This window comes from Lactuca saligna, chromosome 9, assembly GCF_052625555.1.
Source record: "Lactuca saligna cultivar CGN05327 chromosome 9, ASM5262555v1, whole genome shotgun sequence".
NCBI lineage: Eukaryota > Viridiplantae > Streptophyta > Magnoliopsida > Asterales > Asteraceae > Lactuca > Lactuca saligna.
Genome location: NC_136425.1, coordinates 45,814,080 through 45,828,385, shown reverse-complemented (window position 1 = coordinate 45,828,385; position 14,306 = coordinate 45,814,080).

The following is a 14,306-nucleotide window of genomic DNA, read 5'->3' as shown; positions in this document are numbered from 1 at the left end:
TCCAATAAAGTAAAGGAGTATGGTGCGTGCAATCATCCGAGCTCAAGTAAGTGATTCCAAGCATACCCATACATGTTTTTATGTGATATCTTATGAGAATTGCATGCTAGATTAGGTCTAGGGATCTGCTCATGATTTTATTCTAGGGGAGATACCTTTATATGCCTGATTTATTGAGCTTTTGAGTTGCATGCTAGTATGGATTTCAGATGATTGTATGGATTCGCCTGATATGTGATGCCTTGTAGCCTAAGAGGAATTGAATGATGTCTTAGATTCGAAATCTTTAGTGGTAGTAAGTGAGCTTGAAATATCCTCTATTTGGCTAGTGGTTTGGAGTGTTATCGCTCGAATGTTGCTTGCTTTGTGTTTTGTGTAACTCTTAGTGATATGAGTTAACTATTAAGAAAATATGTTAAGTCACATGTTGCAAAGGCTAAATAATCTCAGAATGATCGATTTGACCCTATTGTGTGGCTCTTGTCTGAGCCCAACTGTTGTAGGGATGAGCCACTTACTCGAAGGATTATCTAAGCTTTTCTGCATGTGATTGTATTTAGGAAGTAGTTAATTGACAATATTGGTAGTTCTTCAGCAACTGATAGCAAGGTGAGACCGGAAACCTAGGAAGCCTAGGAAGTGCTTTAGTGGGTTGGTTGCGCTATTCAGCGGGTATTTATCAGTTTGAGAATGTGACTCGAATGATTCTTGAGGAAAGTATGGATAGGTGTGGAATGTATTATTGGGCTCATACTACTGAAAGCACAAGATCCATACTCGAATCAAGGAGCATAACGAGGAATCTAAGAAGCCGGTAGAGGGTTGATGTGCATAATTTTGATTAATGGTTAAAGTATGATGGATTAATGATAACATTTTGGTTATGAGATGCCAATTTGGTATTAATGTATAGGATGTCGATGTCTGGATGGGAAGCGAATTCCTCTGAGATGGGTACGGACAATGCAGGATTTGGTTACTAGATTGCCATTGAGGTTTCACAAATCTTACTAGAAGAGTTTTCTGATATCATTGATCGGATCACTAACATAATGATTGTCATGTTCGAGGATAGGACCACAATATTGTGTGTTGCAAGAGTATTTAGTGAAACTGCTAGTAAAGGAAATATGGATGTGGAGGAACGGCAAGGAAAGAGAAGGCAGATACACTACTCAGAATAATTGGAGGGGTGGGCAGCTTGATGCAGCTGACTCGGGTACTAGAAGTCAAGAGAACTATGAGATATGTGGAAAGTGTAGAGGAACTTACGGGTTTGCTTGTCACAAGTTCAAGTGTTTCAAGTGTATGGAAAGAGAGCATGTGCATCAGGATTGTAAGAAGGATCACATATGTATTCAGTATCACCAACCAGGTTATTTCAAGTCTAACTGGCCTGCGTGGGTGGCAGAGGGGGTGCAGGTCCCAACACTCATCGTCCTACAAGAGGTCAAGGTCGAGCCGCCAGAAATCATGGGTATGTATTTTGAGCCCCAATTTTGTTATGATATTTATATCTAGAATAAGTATGTTCTTGGACAGTTTTGTATCGTCGGATTAGAAATCTTTTGTATGGTAGGATTATTAGAACCATATTGGAATTTCAATAATTTCAATGAGTTAGGGTTTAGTCCTCAGGACGCTTCATATTTCAGAGGTGTGTAGATCGCTCTTGTTAGGTTTAAAGTTGTGAAATTGAAAAGCTTCCAATAACCCTATCTAAGGTTCAATGTTCCTCTATTATTCAAAGAATTTTCATATGCCATTTTGCATACCACGAATCATGTTGAAAGGTAACTGGATGAGCTGGTTGTAGGAATCGAATCATGATGAGAAAATTGTTGTTAGCGTGACCTATATGTAAGAATAAGATGAGTGCTTGGAGGATCAACGTCTGGATTGATTGTGTTGGTTTCAGCACCATAGGTCAAAAGGAGTTGCACAGTAAGTTCATGAGATTATTAGAGCTCGAGCTGGTGAAGATCTACCACGAATGATATGTGTAAAGAATCATGCAGAACGGAGGTGTCGGACGAGTAACTACCAAATCCATGTCTTCAGGAATGCAAGTTTGGTACTCACATCAAGAGCTTTTAGTAAAATATCTCGTGGAAGTTGGGTGTCCCCATTTAGGACAACGAAGTTAGAATTCAGGAATGCTTGTATCATTCAGGAGAAAGGTCAAGTGATTATTGACAGGCTTGACCTGATTGTTACTAATGGTGGGGCAAGAGTAGTAGTGAATCATCATGCTAGGGTATGGATGATGAATGGATAGCATGGGTTTGTATTGATGTTTGGATTGCTGAGAGTATTTAAGTGGACTTTGATAGAGTAGTATAGAGTGCATCAATTTTTCGATAAGTGGATAGTTGGATTGGTCATCCGTCTGTTTCGGTCAATGGTTATAGTTCTTTGTTATGATCTGAAGTGGTTTAAGGATTTAAAATTGTATCATGGGAAGTACTTGGGATTATTGAGCTCGTTAATATTTTAGGAAGTGTAAATCTAACTTTGGAATTTGCATGATCGCTAAGATTGGTTAGTAATGGAACGCTAGTTCTTATGAAATCATGTTGTTAACAATTTAAGTTGTAAGGTTGTGAAATGGATTGGGAATCCATAAGTTTTATGGATTGGAGGAGCGCAGTTGAATCCAAGTGGGGTAGAATCATTGGTCTAAGGGTTACACAAGAATAGATATCAAGTTTCATTACACTTCAGTAGTGACGCATGATGGGTATGTGGACAGGAATAGGTTGAGGGTTGTGTTAGGGCCTCTCTACCTGTTCTTGTCTGATTAAGGCTTCAGGTATCGAAGCATAACCTGAACACCTGATTGGGTTATAGTCGGATGCAGGTTCGACTCATGATGATTATGGTTGGTATAGTAGATTGATAGCAAGACCATGGGTGGGTTGGGTAGCCGTATCATTCAACCGGTATTGGGCAATCTCCCTACGTACTATCTTTCTCTTTTTGTTCCCCCTACAGGTGTGATTTCACAATTGGAGAAGCTTAGACGTAGATTCTTATGGGGAGGGTCGGAAGATAACAAGAAAATCAGTTAGGTGTCGTGGAGTAAGATCACTAAAGCTAAGGAGGATGGAGGCCTTGGTGTAGGCGCGATAAAAGATCTCAACATATCTCTAATTTGCAAATGGTGGTGGAGACTGAAGATGGAGAAAGAGTCGCTATGGAACAAAGTTATCTCAAGCATCCACAACTTAGGAATGAGATCAACATATGAGCTATGTAACAAATCTACAACAGGAGTATGGAACAATATTGCTAGAATGAAGGTTGTGTTAGCTAAGTGGGGAATTCCAATAAGTACTATTATCAAAAAGAAAGGTTAATTTTGGAGATGATACACTATTTTGGAAAGATGAATGGATTGGTGACAAACCACTGCAACTTGTTTTTCCCGATTTATATTGTCTAGAGTCGCATAAGAAATACAAGATCTCGGATCGAATATATAATGGTGGACTTTCATGGTCTTGGTCTAGCCAACCCGATTCACATCATGTGAACCAATTAAGGCAAATACTTCGATCAGCGTGCCTAAACTCAAGCAGTGATTCATGGTCATGCGAATTAGATTCAAATGGACATTTCTTTGTTGCAGCATGTAAAGGGAGGCTGACAAAGGCTGACATTAGATTGGATGGTAATCACTTTCTGTGGATGTAACAGCCCGAAATCTCAAGTATTGTTAAAATTACATTTTGGGGTGTGTTAAAGGGGGGACTCGGCGAGTTGGAGCCAGACTCGCCGAGTAGGATCACAGATCGGGTCGCGGGTTCGCGACTGGACTCGACGAGTCCAGATAGGGACTCGGCGAGTCTGCGCTGTTTAGCGAAAACCCTAACCGTTCAGGTTTGGGACGTATAAAGGGGATCATTGGCCGTCATTGTTCCCTTTTAGCCGTCTGAGAGGAGCCCTAAACCGATTGTGTGCATCTGGAGCAAGGTTAGAGGCCATGGGTGATTGTGAAGGAGTTGTTGTGCAAGGAAGGGAAGGTTTTGGCTAAAGGAACAGCAAGGGAGTCACATGCTGAAGATTGGGGACACAGAGAATACATTATCCAGGTATGAATTCGGGTATACTCTGCTATGTTGATATATTTAGAGGATTAGGGTTATGGAACCCTTTTGTGGATAGATTGAGTGTTACCCAGGTCCCCCAAGCGATTGTAACCCTGTGTTGGGACCTTTGGAGGTCCAGATTATTCCATGTCTGGGCATTTCGGGAATTGGTGAAGGTTTTGGATTGAAATCCTTATGCCTTAGGTCAACATGTAAACCATAAGTCTTGGGGTGTAGCATGAGCACCTAAATGGAGACCTTATGTAAAGGACCAGTCGAGGAAGGCCAGACCTATGAATGGTCGGAGCAGTTATGACCTTAGGAAGCAGTTTGAGCGACTGCATGGCATGGACTCGCCGAGTAGCTTGAAGAATAACTGGGACTCGCCGAGTTGTTCCTCAGACTCGGCGAGTGGAGTCGGGGTGGCCCCGCGATTCTTACAGGAGTAACTCGTCGGGTCAAGGAGGATACTCGACGAGTAGAAGGGAAACTTTAGAGGACTGGAGGATGACTAGACTTGCCGAGTCGCCAGGGTACTCGCCGAGTCCGGTCGAGTTGACCGTGGACTGTTGACCAGAGTTGACCTAGGTGTGATTTCTTAGGGACAGTTGTCTTGAAAGATAAAATTGTTAATAAGGGACGTACGATATTACAGGGAGTCTGTAGCTCGGCGAATCGAGTACGAGGGATTTCAGGAGTTGCTAGCTTTCAGTATCCGCGAGGTGAGTCTTCTCACTATACTATACCCGGAAGGTTTGACTGTGTGACCGGAAGGTCGAATACGATGTATGTTATATATGCTATAAATAGAAAGGTGGTTGCTATGCATGATATGTATGTTTATACGGGCCGGAAGGCGATATGTTATGTGACAGAAAGGTCAGGTATGATATATGATGTATGTGCTATGTGCGTTAGATTAAATGTATTATGTGTTGTAAATGTTATGGGCCGGAAGGCAATATGTTATGGGCCGGAAGGCAATATGTTACGGGCCGGAAGGCAATGTGCTATGGGCCGGAAGGCAATACGTTATGGGCCGGAAGGCATTGTGCAGTGGACCGGAAGGTCAGGGCCTGGAAAGGCGTATGTGTGTAAGGTGTATATTGGGGAACTCACTAAGCTTCGTGCTTACAGTGTTTTATGTTATGTTGTTTCAGGTTCTTTCAGTAACGCGGGATGGCACCGGCTCGATTGTACACACCAAAGAAAGAGTTGTATTTTGGAGGATCCTGGTTTTCTATTCAAGTGAAAATGGAACTATGTTTTGTAATTTAAATATGAATATGATTTTAAACAAGTATTTTAAGGTTAAATTGATTATTTAAATGAAAATTTTGCCTTGAAAATCACGGTGTTACAAATTGGTATCAGAGCCTTGGTTTGAGGGATTCGGATACGCCTTCGAGTAAATCTGGACTCAAACTGAGGAAGTAAGAAAAAGTTTTCAAATAAATAGTTTTCTAAAAGTGAATAAGAGTTCAAAGAGAAAGCAAGAAAGAGCAGTGTGTACAATCAGCCAGAGCCAAACGGTGATTTCCCAAAATACCCTTACTTTTGTGTTATGAAATATCTATGATGCACTTTATGAGATATTATTGCATGCTAGAGACAGGCTAGGTATTTCATATCTTAGGACTAGAGTGGCCTGATTTGTGATGCCTTAGCCTAGGGTTTGTTGTTATATGTGCGTTATGCTTTTGTGTGTATGTGATGAGTGAGGGTATCTAGTTAGAACGCACGAGGGGTAGAGCTACAGAGTTCAGTGGTATTTCCGAGGATGAGCCGAGAAGGTGGAGCTATCACAGATAGGGAGTCCTATGTATTCTTCGATGCTCGAATGCTGCTTGCTTTGTGCTTTGTGGAACTCTCGATGATGGGAGTCAGCTACTAAGTGAGTATGACGATATTCAGGAGGTAGATGGTTGGCATCATTTGGAGCTCTTCAGCAGCTGATAGCAAAGAAGTGGGAGGACGGCGGAAGGGACTAGGGAGTAAACCTAGCCAGATGAGTGCGCTGGTAGAGTAGAGGATTTCGCTGGGGAGTGAGCACGCGCGATGGGATTGGTGAAAGAGCAGGTCGATCAGCTAGTTAGGAACTCTGGGATGGTCCGTGTGGAAAGTATGGGTAGATGTGGCAGGTAGTATGGGCCCGTACTACTGAAATCAGAGGACCCATACTTGATACAGGGAGCATTCTGAAGGTCCTAAGGAATGGGATGAGAAGTGATGTGATGGTTCGAGTACCATACATCGGAGCAGATTGCGGAGTGATGTTATGGTCCGGGTACCATACATCGGAACAGATTGAGGATAGATGCTGTGGTTCGAGTACCATACATCGGAGCAGATTGAGGAGTGATGTTATGGTTCGGGTACTATACACCGGAGCAGATTGAGAAGGGATGTCATGGGATGAGTACCATGGTTCGTAGTGGATGATGCTTGTGACTATCTTGTTATCAGGTCATGATCGATGAGGTAGAGATCGGATGCTATGGGTTTTGGGCCTGCAGACCATGATTGAGTAGGGAGAGGTGTTCCTCGAGGGGAAAGGCGAGTGCCTATCAGAGTATTTTGGTAAGGAGTTAAAGACAGAGGAAAATTTCGGTTGGGTCGAGCAATCAGTCGATAGAGGAGAGGTCACCTGCTAGGTGGGTGGTGCCATTATGTTCGTGTGCAAGACACGAGAGGCCTGATGTTTCAGTTTTGGATTTGGAATACACCCTGCAAGTCGTTATCGATAATGATTTCCCTCAGGGTATCAGGTAGCAGGTGTGCTGCGAGACAGTGACTTATCGTGAGCGGACAGTCAGTTGGGTCGGAGGTAGTCGAGAACCACACCACACCTAATTGAGAATAGTAGGTTGTGTTATAGTGGTAGCAGTGGGGAGTTCAGTCGAGTGTTGCAGTGCAGAGAGTTTTCGTCTATGTTGGGAGTGGGTCCCTGTCCTTGGGACAATTCCGGTGTTGGAACATGGGTTGATGAGTTGTGGGAAGAGGAACGATGATTTTGCAGTGCAGTCTATGAGCCAGGGATGTTATGGAACAGTTGAGATGCTTAGTGTTAGATTGGTATGGGATTTGGAACGATTAGAGGCAGTCGTGAGGAGAAGTTCTTGGAGAGTTAAGCAGAGGTTCAGAGTATAGAGGGTTGATTGACTTCCTTAAGGGGGGGGGGGGGGGAAATTATCGGGCGTTGCGTAGCACTTCCTGGAGCAGGTGCGATTTCGCTGGTGAAAAATAGTCATGGGTTGGTTGTGTGCTAATTGGTGATGGTTCGAACCCTAAGTGGGGGAGAACCGGGTGCAGTATGTAAGAAAGCAAGGATTTGTCAAGAGTAGTTATAAGTGGAGTATAGAGATATGCTGTAAGAAATCATGAGACCAGAGGTGTCGGTGGTCGAGGAAAAAGGGTCAGAGTGAGTTAATGCGGGAAGTACTTGAGGAGGAGAACGAATGTATCCATGACAGGTGTTTGGTGTTGTTGCAAGTAGACAGAGAATGAATGGGTCGGTATGCTTATCCTTGTTTGGATTTTGAGTGTCGGGACAAAGGGTTTCGGAAAATTATCAGCATATTTCGTAATGTCAGTGCTTTCTTGTATTCCAATCGAGAAATTAGATGCACCGAAGTTGTAAGGTGGAAAAATTATAGATCTAATTATGGGGATCAGAAGAAATGTATTATTGTGTCTATATGATGCTTGGGGCAGGAGATCAGTGGTGGTGGCAGGATCTTGTGATGTTCTGTTGGGGTATTCTGAGATATTCGGGTATGATATCTTTATTTCGGAGTTATTCGTGAATCTTGAACTGAATCGACGTGTGGCGTATCAAGTATCTGCGGATTTAGTGGGAGCCTTCGAGTATGGGCATCCAGGGAGATTATTTGGGAGAGTGGATTTTCGCAAGATGGGCGTGTGTTATGATGATTGCCTCCATAGTCTATGATGGATATTCGAGTCGCGGTACTTACAAGACAGAGGGCGTTGTGATACTGCGGGGAGCTGAAGTACCCACTAGATGGCAAGACAATTTCGATGTTGGAATGTTTTCGAACAGTGTATGAGGTGGAAGAGTTGTAAGTTTGGGTAGCCCTGGTATTGAGTCTTTGGAGCTTGGATGTTGAGTCGGGGGCAAGACGGGGGTCTCCGTCTCTGTCGGGAGATGCGGGGAAATGCGCAAGGAAGATGCGCAGCAGAAATCAGAGATTAGAGTTGAGACGATCCTCGGTTGGATTGTATTTTTCTCTCATGAGGAAAAGAGGATTTCGTGACTTGCGTGTCACCGGGCCGGGATAGTGGTCACGGGGAGGAAGTTAGTGGGATATTTGGATCACAATATTGGTGACCGTTGGGGGAGCAGCTGTGGAGCCAAAAGCTGATCTGGTACCCAGTCTTGAAGAGGGATATGGGAAAGGAGCTTATCATGATGACATCTGAGGACACTTTAGAGAGGGTGAACGATACGGACGCTCGAAGACATGCTTCGGGCATGTGTATTAGATTTCGGAGGAAGCCGCGGTACGTATTTATCATTGGTTGAGTTGTCCCATATCAACAGCCATCATTAGTGCATTGGATGCCGCCCTTTGAGCTGTTGCATAGGAAGTAATGTTGGACCCTCATTCACTGAGGAAGGGTAATGCATGGACCCGAGAGTCCTTGCGAGCAGATCCAGAGCATGTGATGCATGGAGTAGTGGCAAGGTTGTCAAGCAGATTCCCTAGGTAAGGGAAGAGAAAGGTATGTTGGGACTAGTGCAGCATGTGTATGTGTTTGCAAGAGGAGAACTCGTGAGAATTGCTCTGAGAGTAAGAATGGATCTCGCAGTCGTTTCGAAATGGATAAAGTGGGCTTTGGATCGGGGATCCGGTGATTCATGGTTTCCTAACCCTGATGGGCCGAGTGATCGTTGAGATTTGGAGCAAAGTTGCATCTTGGGTAATTCTCGGTTACAGGGAGTGGTGGACAGTACAGAGATAGTGCTTCAGTCGACAGAGCAGATTCAGCAGGTTAAACAGGGGTTATTGATCGCCTAGAGCTGACAGAAAAGTTATGCAAACAGACGCCGTTTCGAGCATGAGTTTCAGGTCGGCGACTTCGTACTCTTGAAGGCCTCTCCTTGGAAAGGAGTGATTCGATTCAGGAAGAGGGGCAAGTTGGGGCCCCGGTATGTTGGGCCTTTTCGTGAATATGCGAGGGTAGGACGGGTGGCCTACCGTTTGGAGCTGCCAACGGAATTGGGATAGATCCATGACACTTTTCATGTGTCGCAATTGAAGAAGTGTATAGCCGATGAGTCAGCAGTGGTTCCACTAGAGAACAATTAGGTGGATGCGAGCCTGAGTTACACAGAGAGGCCAGTGGCCATCAGGGATCGGAAGATCAAGGTTCTGAGGATCAAGGAGGTACCTCTGGTATTGGTTCAGTGGCAACCTCGGAGGGGATCGGAAGTGACTGGGGAGCCGGAACGTGAGATGCGGGAGCAGCATCCGAGACTATTTTCAGAGTGAGACTTCGAGGGCGAAGTCTGATTCTAGTGGGGGAGAATTGTAACAGCCCGAAATCTCAAGTATTGTTAAAATTACATTTTGGGGTGTTTTAAAGGGGGGACTCGGCGAGTTGGAGCCAGACTCGCCGAGTAGGATCGCAGATCGGGTCGCGGGTTTGCGACTGGACTCGACGAGTCTAGATAGGGACTCGGCGAGTCTGCGCTGTTTAGCGAAAACCCTAACCGTTCAGGTTTGGGACGTATAAAGGGGATCATTGGCCGTCATTGTTCCCTTTTAGCCGTCTGAGAGGAGCCCTAAACCGATTGTGTGCATCTGGAGCAAGGTTAGAGGCCATGGGTGATTGTGAAGGAGTTGTTGTGCAAGGAAGGGAAGGTTTTGGCTAAAGGAACAGCAAGGGAGTCACATGCTGAAGATTGGGGACACAGAGAATACATTATCCAGGTATGAATTCGGGTATACTCTGCTATGTTGATATATTTAGAGGATTAGGGTTATGGAACCCTTTTGTGGATAGATTGAGTGTTACCCAGGTCCCCCAAGCGATTGTAACCCTGTGTTGGGACCTTTGGAGGTCCAGATTATTCCATGTCTGGGCATTTCGGGAATTGGTGAAGGTTTTGGATTGAAATCCTTATGCCTTAGGTCAACATGTAAACCATAAGTCTTGGGGTGTAGCATGAGCACCTAAATGGAGACCTTATGTAAAGGACCAGTCGAGGAAGGCCAGACCTATGAATGGTCGGAGCAGTTATGACCTTAGGAAGCAGTTTGAGCGACTGCATGGCATGGACTCGCCGAGTCAGATGAGCAGACTCGGCGAGTAGCTTGAAGAATAACTGGGACTCGCCGAGTTGTTCCTCAGACTCGGCGAGTGGAGTCGGGGTGGCCCCGCGATTCTTCCAGGAGTAACTCGTCGGGTCAAGGAGGATACTCGACGAGTAGAAGGGAAACTTTAGAGGACTGGAGGATGACTAGACTTGCCGAGTCGCCAGGGTACTCGCCGAGTCCGGTCGAGTTGACCGTGGACTGTTGACCAGAGTTGCCCTAGGTGTGATTTCTTAGGGACAGTTGTCTTGAAAGATAAAAGTGTTAATAAGGGACGTACGATATTACAGGGAGTCTGTAGCTCGGCGAATCGAATACGAGGGATTTCAGGAGTTGCTAGCTTTCAGTATCCGCGAGGTGAGTCTTCTCACTATACTATACCCGGAAGGTTTGACTGTGTGACCGGAAGGTCGAATACGATGTATGTTATATATGCTATAAATAGAAAGGTGGTTGCTATGCATGATATGTATGTTTATACGGGCCGGAAGGCGATATGTTATGTGACAGAAAGGCCAGGTATGATATATGATGTATGTGCTATGTGCGTTAGATTAAATGTATTATGTGTTGTAAATGTTATGGGCCGGAAGGCAATATGTTATGGGCCGGAAGGCAATATGTTACGGGCCGGAAGGCAATATGTTACGGGCCGGAAGGCAATATGTTATGGGCCGGAAGGCAATGTGCTATGGGCCGGAAGGCAATACGTTATGGGCCGGAAGGCGATTATCTCATGGGCCAGAAGGCATTGTGCAGTGGACCGGAAGGTCAGGGCCTGGAAAGGCGTATGTGTGTAAGGTGTATATTGGGGAACTCACTAAGCTTCGTGCTTACAGTGTTTTATGTTATGTTGTTTCAGGTTCTTTCAGTAACGCGGGATGGCACCGGCTCGATTGTACACACCAAAGAAAGAGTTGTATTTTGGAGGATCCTGGTTTTCTATTCAAGTGAAAATGGAACTATGTTTTGTAATTTAAATATGAATATGATTTTAAACAAGTATTTTAATGTTAAATTGATTATTTAAATGAAAATTTTGCCTTGAAAATCACGGTGTTACAGTGGATGAAAGAAGTTCCTACAAAAGTTTTGTGTTTTATTTGGAGGGCATGTAAAAATCGTATCCCCTCTGCATGGGCTCTCAAGAATCGAGGAATCAATTTTGCATCGGTTACCTGCGGTGAACCTACTGTGTGTATGTCACTTTTCCAAAGCTACTTGGGAATGGATATTTAGATGGTGTGGTGTTTCGATGCCCTCATTTGATAAGGTATCTAAACTTATAGAATTTGCGGTGACATGGGGGAACTATCCAAAAAAGAAAAAGATCTCGGTGGGTATATGTTATGGTATGATGTGGTGCGTGTGGAAAGCGAGAAACAGTAGAACCTTCAATCAATCAAGGATTGCATCTACAAAGGCTGTGGACATGGTTCAGACATTAATGTTCATGTGGTTTAAGCATAGAAGCATGGTTGTAGAATTCGCTACTCGGTACCTATTCAGCCGACTACCAAGTAGCGAAAATCGGGGAGTACTCGGATTCACTAATTCATGTAGAAATATTTTTAGGGAAATTATATATGTCAAAATCATAAGTTAAAACCGTAAGTTTATTGAAATATATAACAAAATTAGATACATGTGAATACACGAAAACTAAAAAAACACACAATGGTCCCACTTCATGAATAATTATTGAAAATTTAAGATATATATGTAGTAATAAGAACATATGTATGTGTTAAATAATAAATCATTAAGTATATTATACATATTAATCACCGAGTTGGCTAAGTTTTACATCACTGCTCGCTTCAATAAGGGGTCGATCAGAAAGTACTTGGATTCTGTGGGGGGCGATCGGAAAGTACTCGGATTCTGTAAGTCGCCTTGGTAAGGGGCCGAGTAGCGAGTACTCGAACGAGTAATCGGATAACTCGTCAAGTTTTACAACATTGCATAGAAGCAATAAAAAAGTTTATAAATTGATAGATTGATATATTAATCTACGTATATAAACAGTATAGGGGCACTTGATATTCTATATTGTTGTGAAAACGTTTTTCTGTATGCCTATCTTGATATGTGAGGCCGGTTTTTTTTTCTTTTTTCTAGATAAAATTTGTTGATTCCAAAAAAATATATGACAAGAAAGTATAAAAATATAATAAAATAAAAATAACAACTACATAACTACAATATAATATAATAAAATAAAAATAAAAATCTCTCCATACTAATAAAAGAGTAGTTATTTTATCATGTGTCATCATGTTAAGCAATATAATTATTATCATGTCACTTGTCAATTTATTGATTCTCCATTTTAAATTTCAAAATTCAAAATTTAAATTTCTTATTTTAATTACATTAAATTAATAACATTAGAATAAAAAATAAAATAAAATTTATACAAATTATAATAAAATAAAATTTATGCAAATTATAAGATGATATAATTTTACGTATTTATTTAAATCAACGATTATACTTTTATATATAACTAAAAAATATCTCTTCATTAATAAGTTAATTAAAATAATTAATTAATAGTTTTGAGTTTTTACTTAGAAAGTTTAATTAGTTTTTAATTGTGGTTCCCATGGGGTATAAACTAGTCCTCCCTAATAAATGAAAATAATTTTGCCAGATGTCACTCTCTCATTAACTTAAACACATGTCATTTTTTGGTATTTTTGATTAAATGTTTTTTCCATTTGTCATTTTCTCATTTTTGTATCTTTTCTTAATTAACATATCATATTTACATATCAATTAATAATTGCCTTAATTGAAAATAACCAATAAATTATAATATTAATACTCATATAATATTTAATATGTTTCCTTTTAAATTTCAAATTTTAAATTTTAAATTTCAAATCTAAAATTTTAAATTTAAATAAATATTTATTTCAACTTTCATATTTAGTTTTTTGTTTTATCAAACTCGTATAACATACGAGTTTCACACCTAGTATACTAATAAAATAGTAGGAGGATATTTAGGTTGCGTTTAGTTACGGAAAAATAATTTTCATTTTCCGTTTTTTGTTTTCCCTTTTCAATTTTCGTTTTCTGTTTTCATTTTTCATTGAAAATTTTAGAAAACTTCTTTAGTTAAAACTTATACATTTTTCATTTCCAGATTTAGAAAATTAGAAAATGTGTTTAGATTTTTATTTTTTCTATCGGTTTTCATTTTTACAAAACGGTGGCGGTGGTAGGGTGTGGGTGGGGGAGGTGATGGTAGCAGGTCGACGGCCGTGGTGGTGCTGACAGACGATGATGGTGGCGGCAGCAATTGTGTCAGTGGTGGTGATGGCGGCGGCGGCGATGGTGGTGGTGCTAGTGACAAGTTAGTGGTGGTGGTGGTGGTGGTGATGGTGATGGCAGGTCGGTGATTATTGTGGTGGTGTTGGGTGGGTAGGTGTGTGAGTGTGTGTTTTTGTATGTGTGTGTGTGTGTGTGTGTTTGTGGGGGTGGGTGTGGGTTTGTGGGTGGGGTGGGGGTAGGTGTGGGTTTGTGTGTGTGTATGGGTGTGTGTTTGTGGGTGGGTATTTGTGTGTGTGTGTAGGGGGGGTGTTGGTGAGTATGTATGTGCGTGTGTGTTTGTGGGTGTGTGTGTGGGTGGGTGTGTATGTATGTGTGTGTGTGTGTGAGTGGATGGGTATGTATGGGTGTGTGTGTGTTTGTGGGTTGGTGTGTCTGTGTGTGTGTGTGGGGGGGGGGGGGGGTGTAGGTATGTATGTGTGTGTGTTTATGAGTGGGTGTGTGAGTGGATGGGTATGTATGTGTGTGTGTATGTTTGTGGGTTGGTGTGTGTATGTGTGTGTGTGTGTTTGTGGGTTGGTGTGTGGGTGTGTGT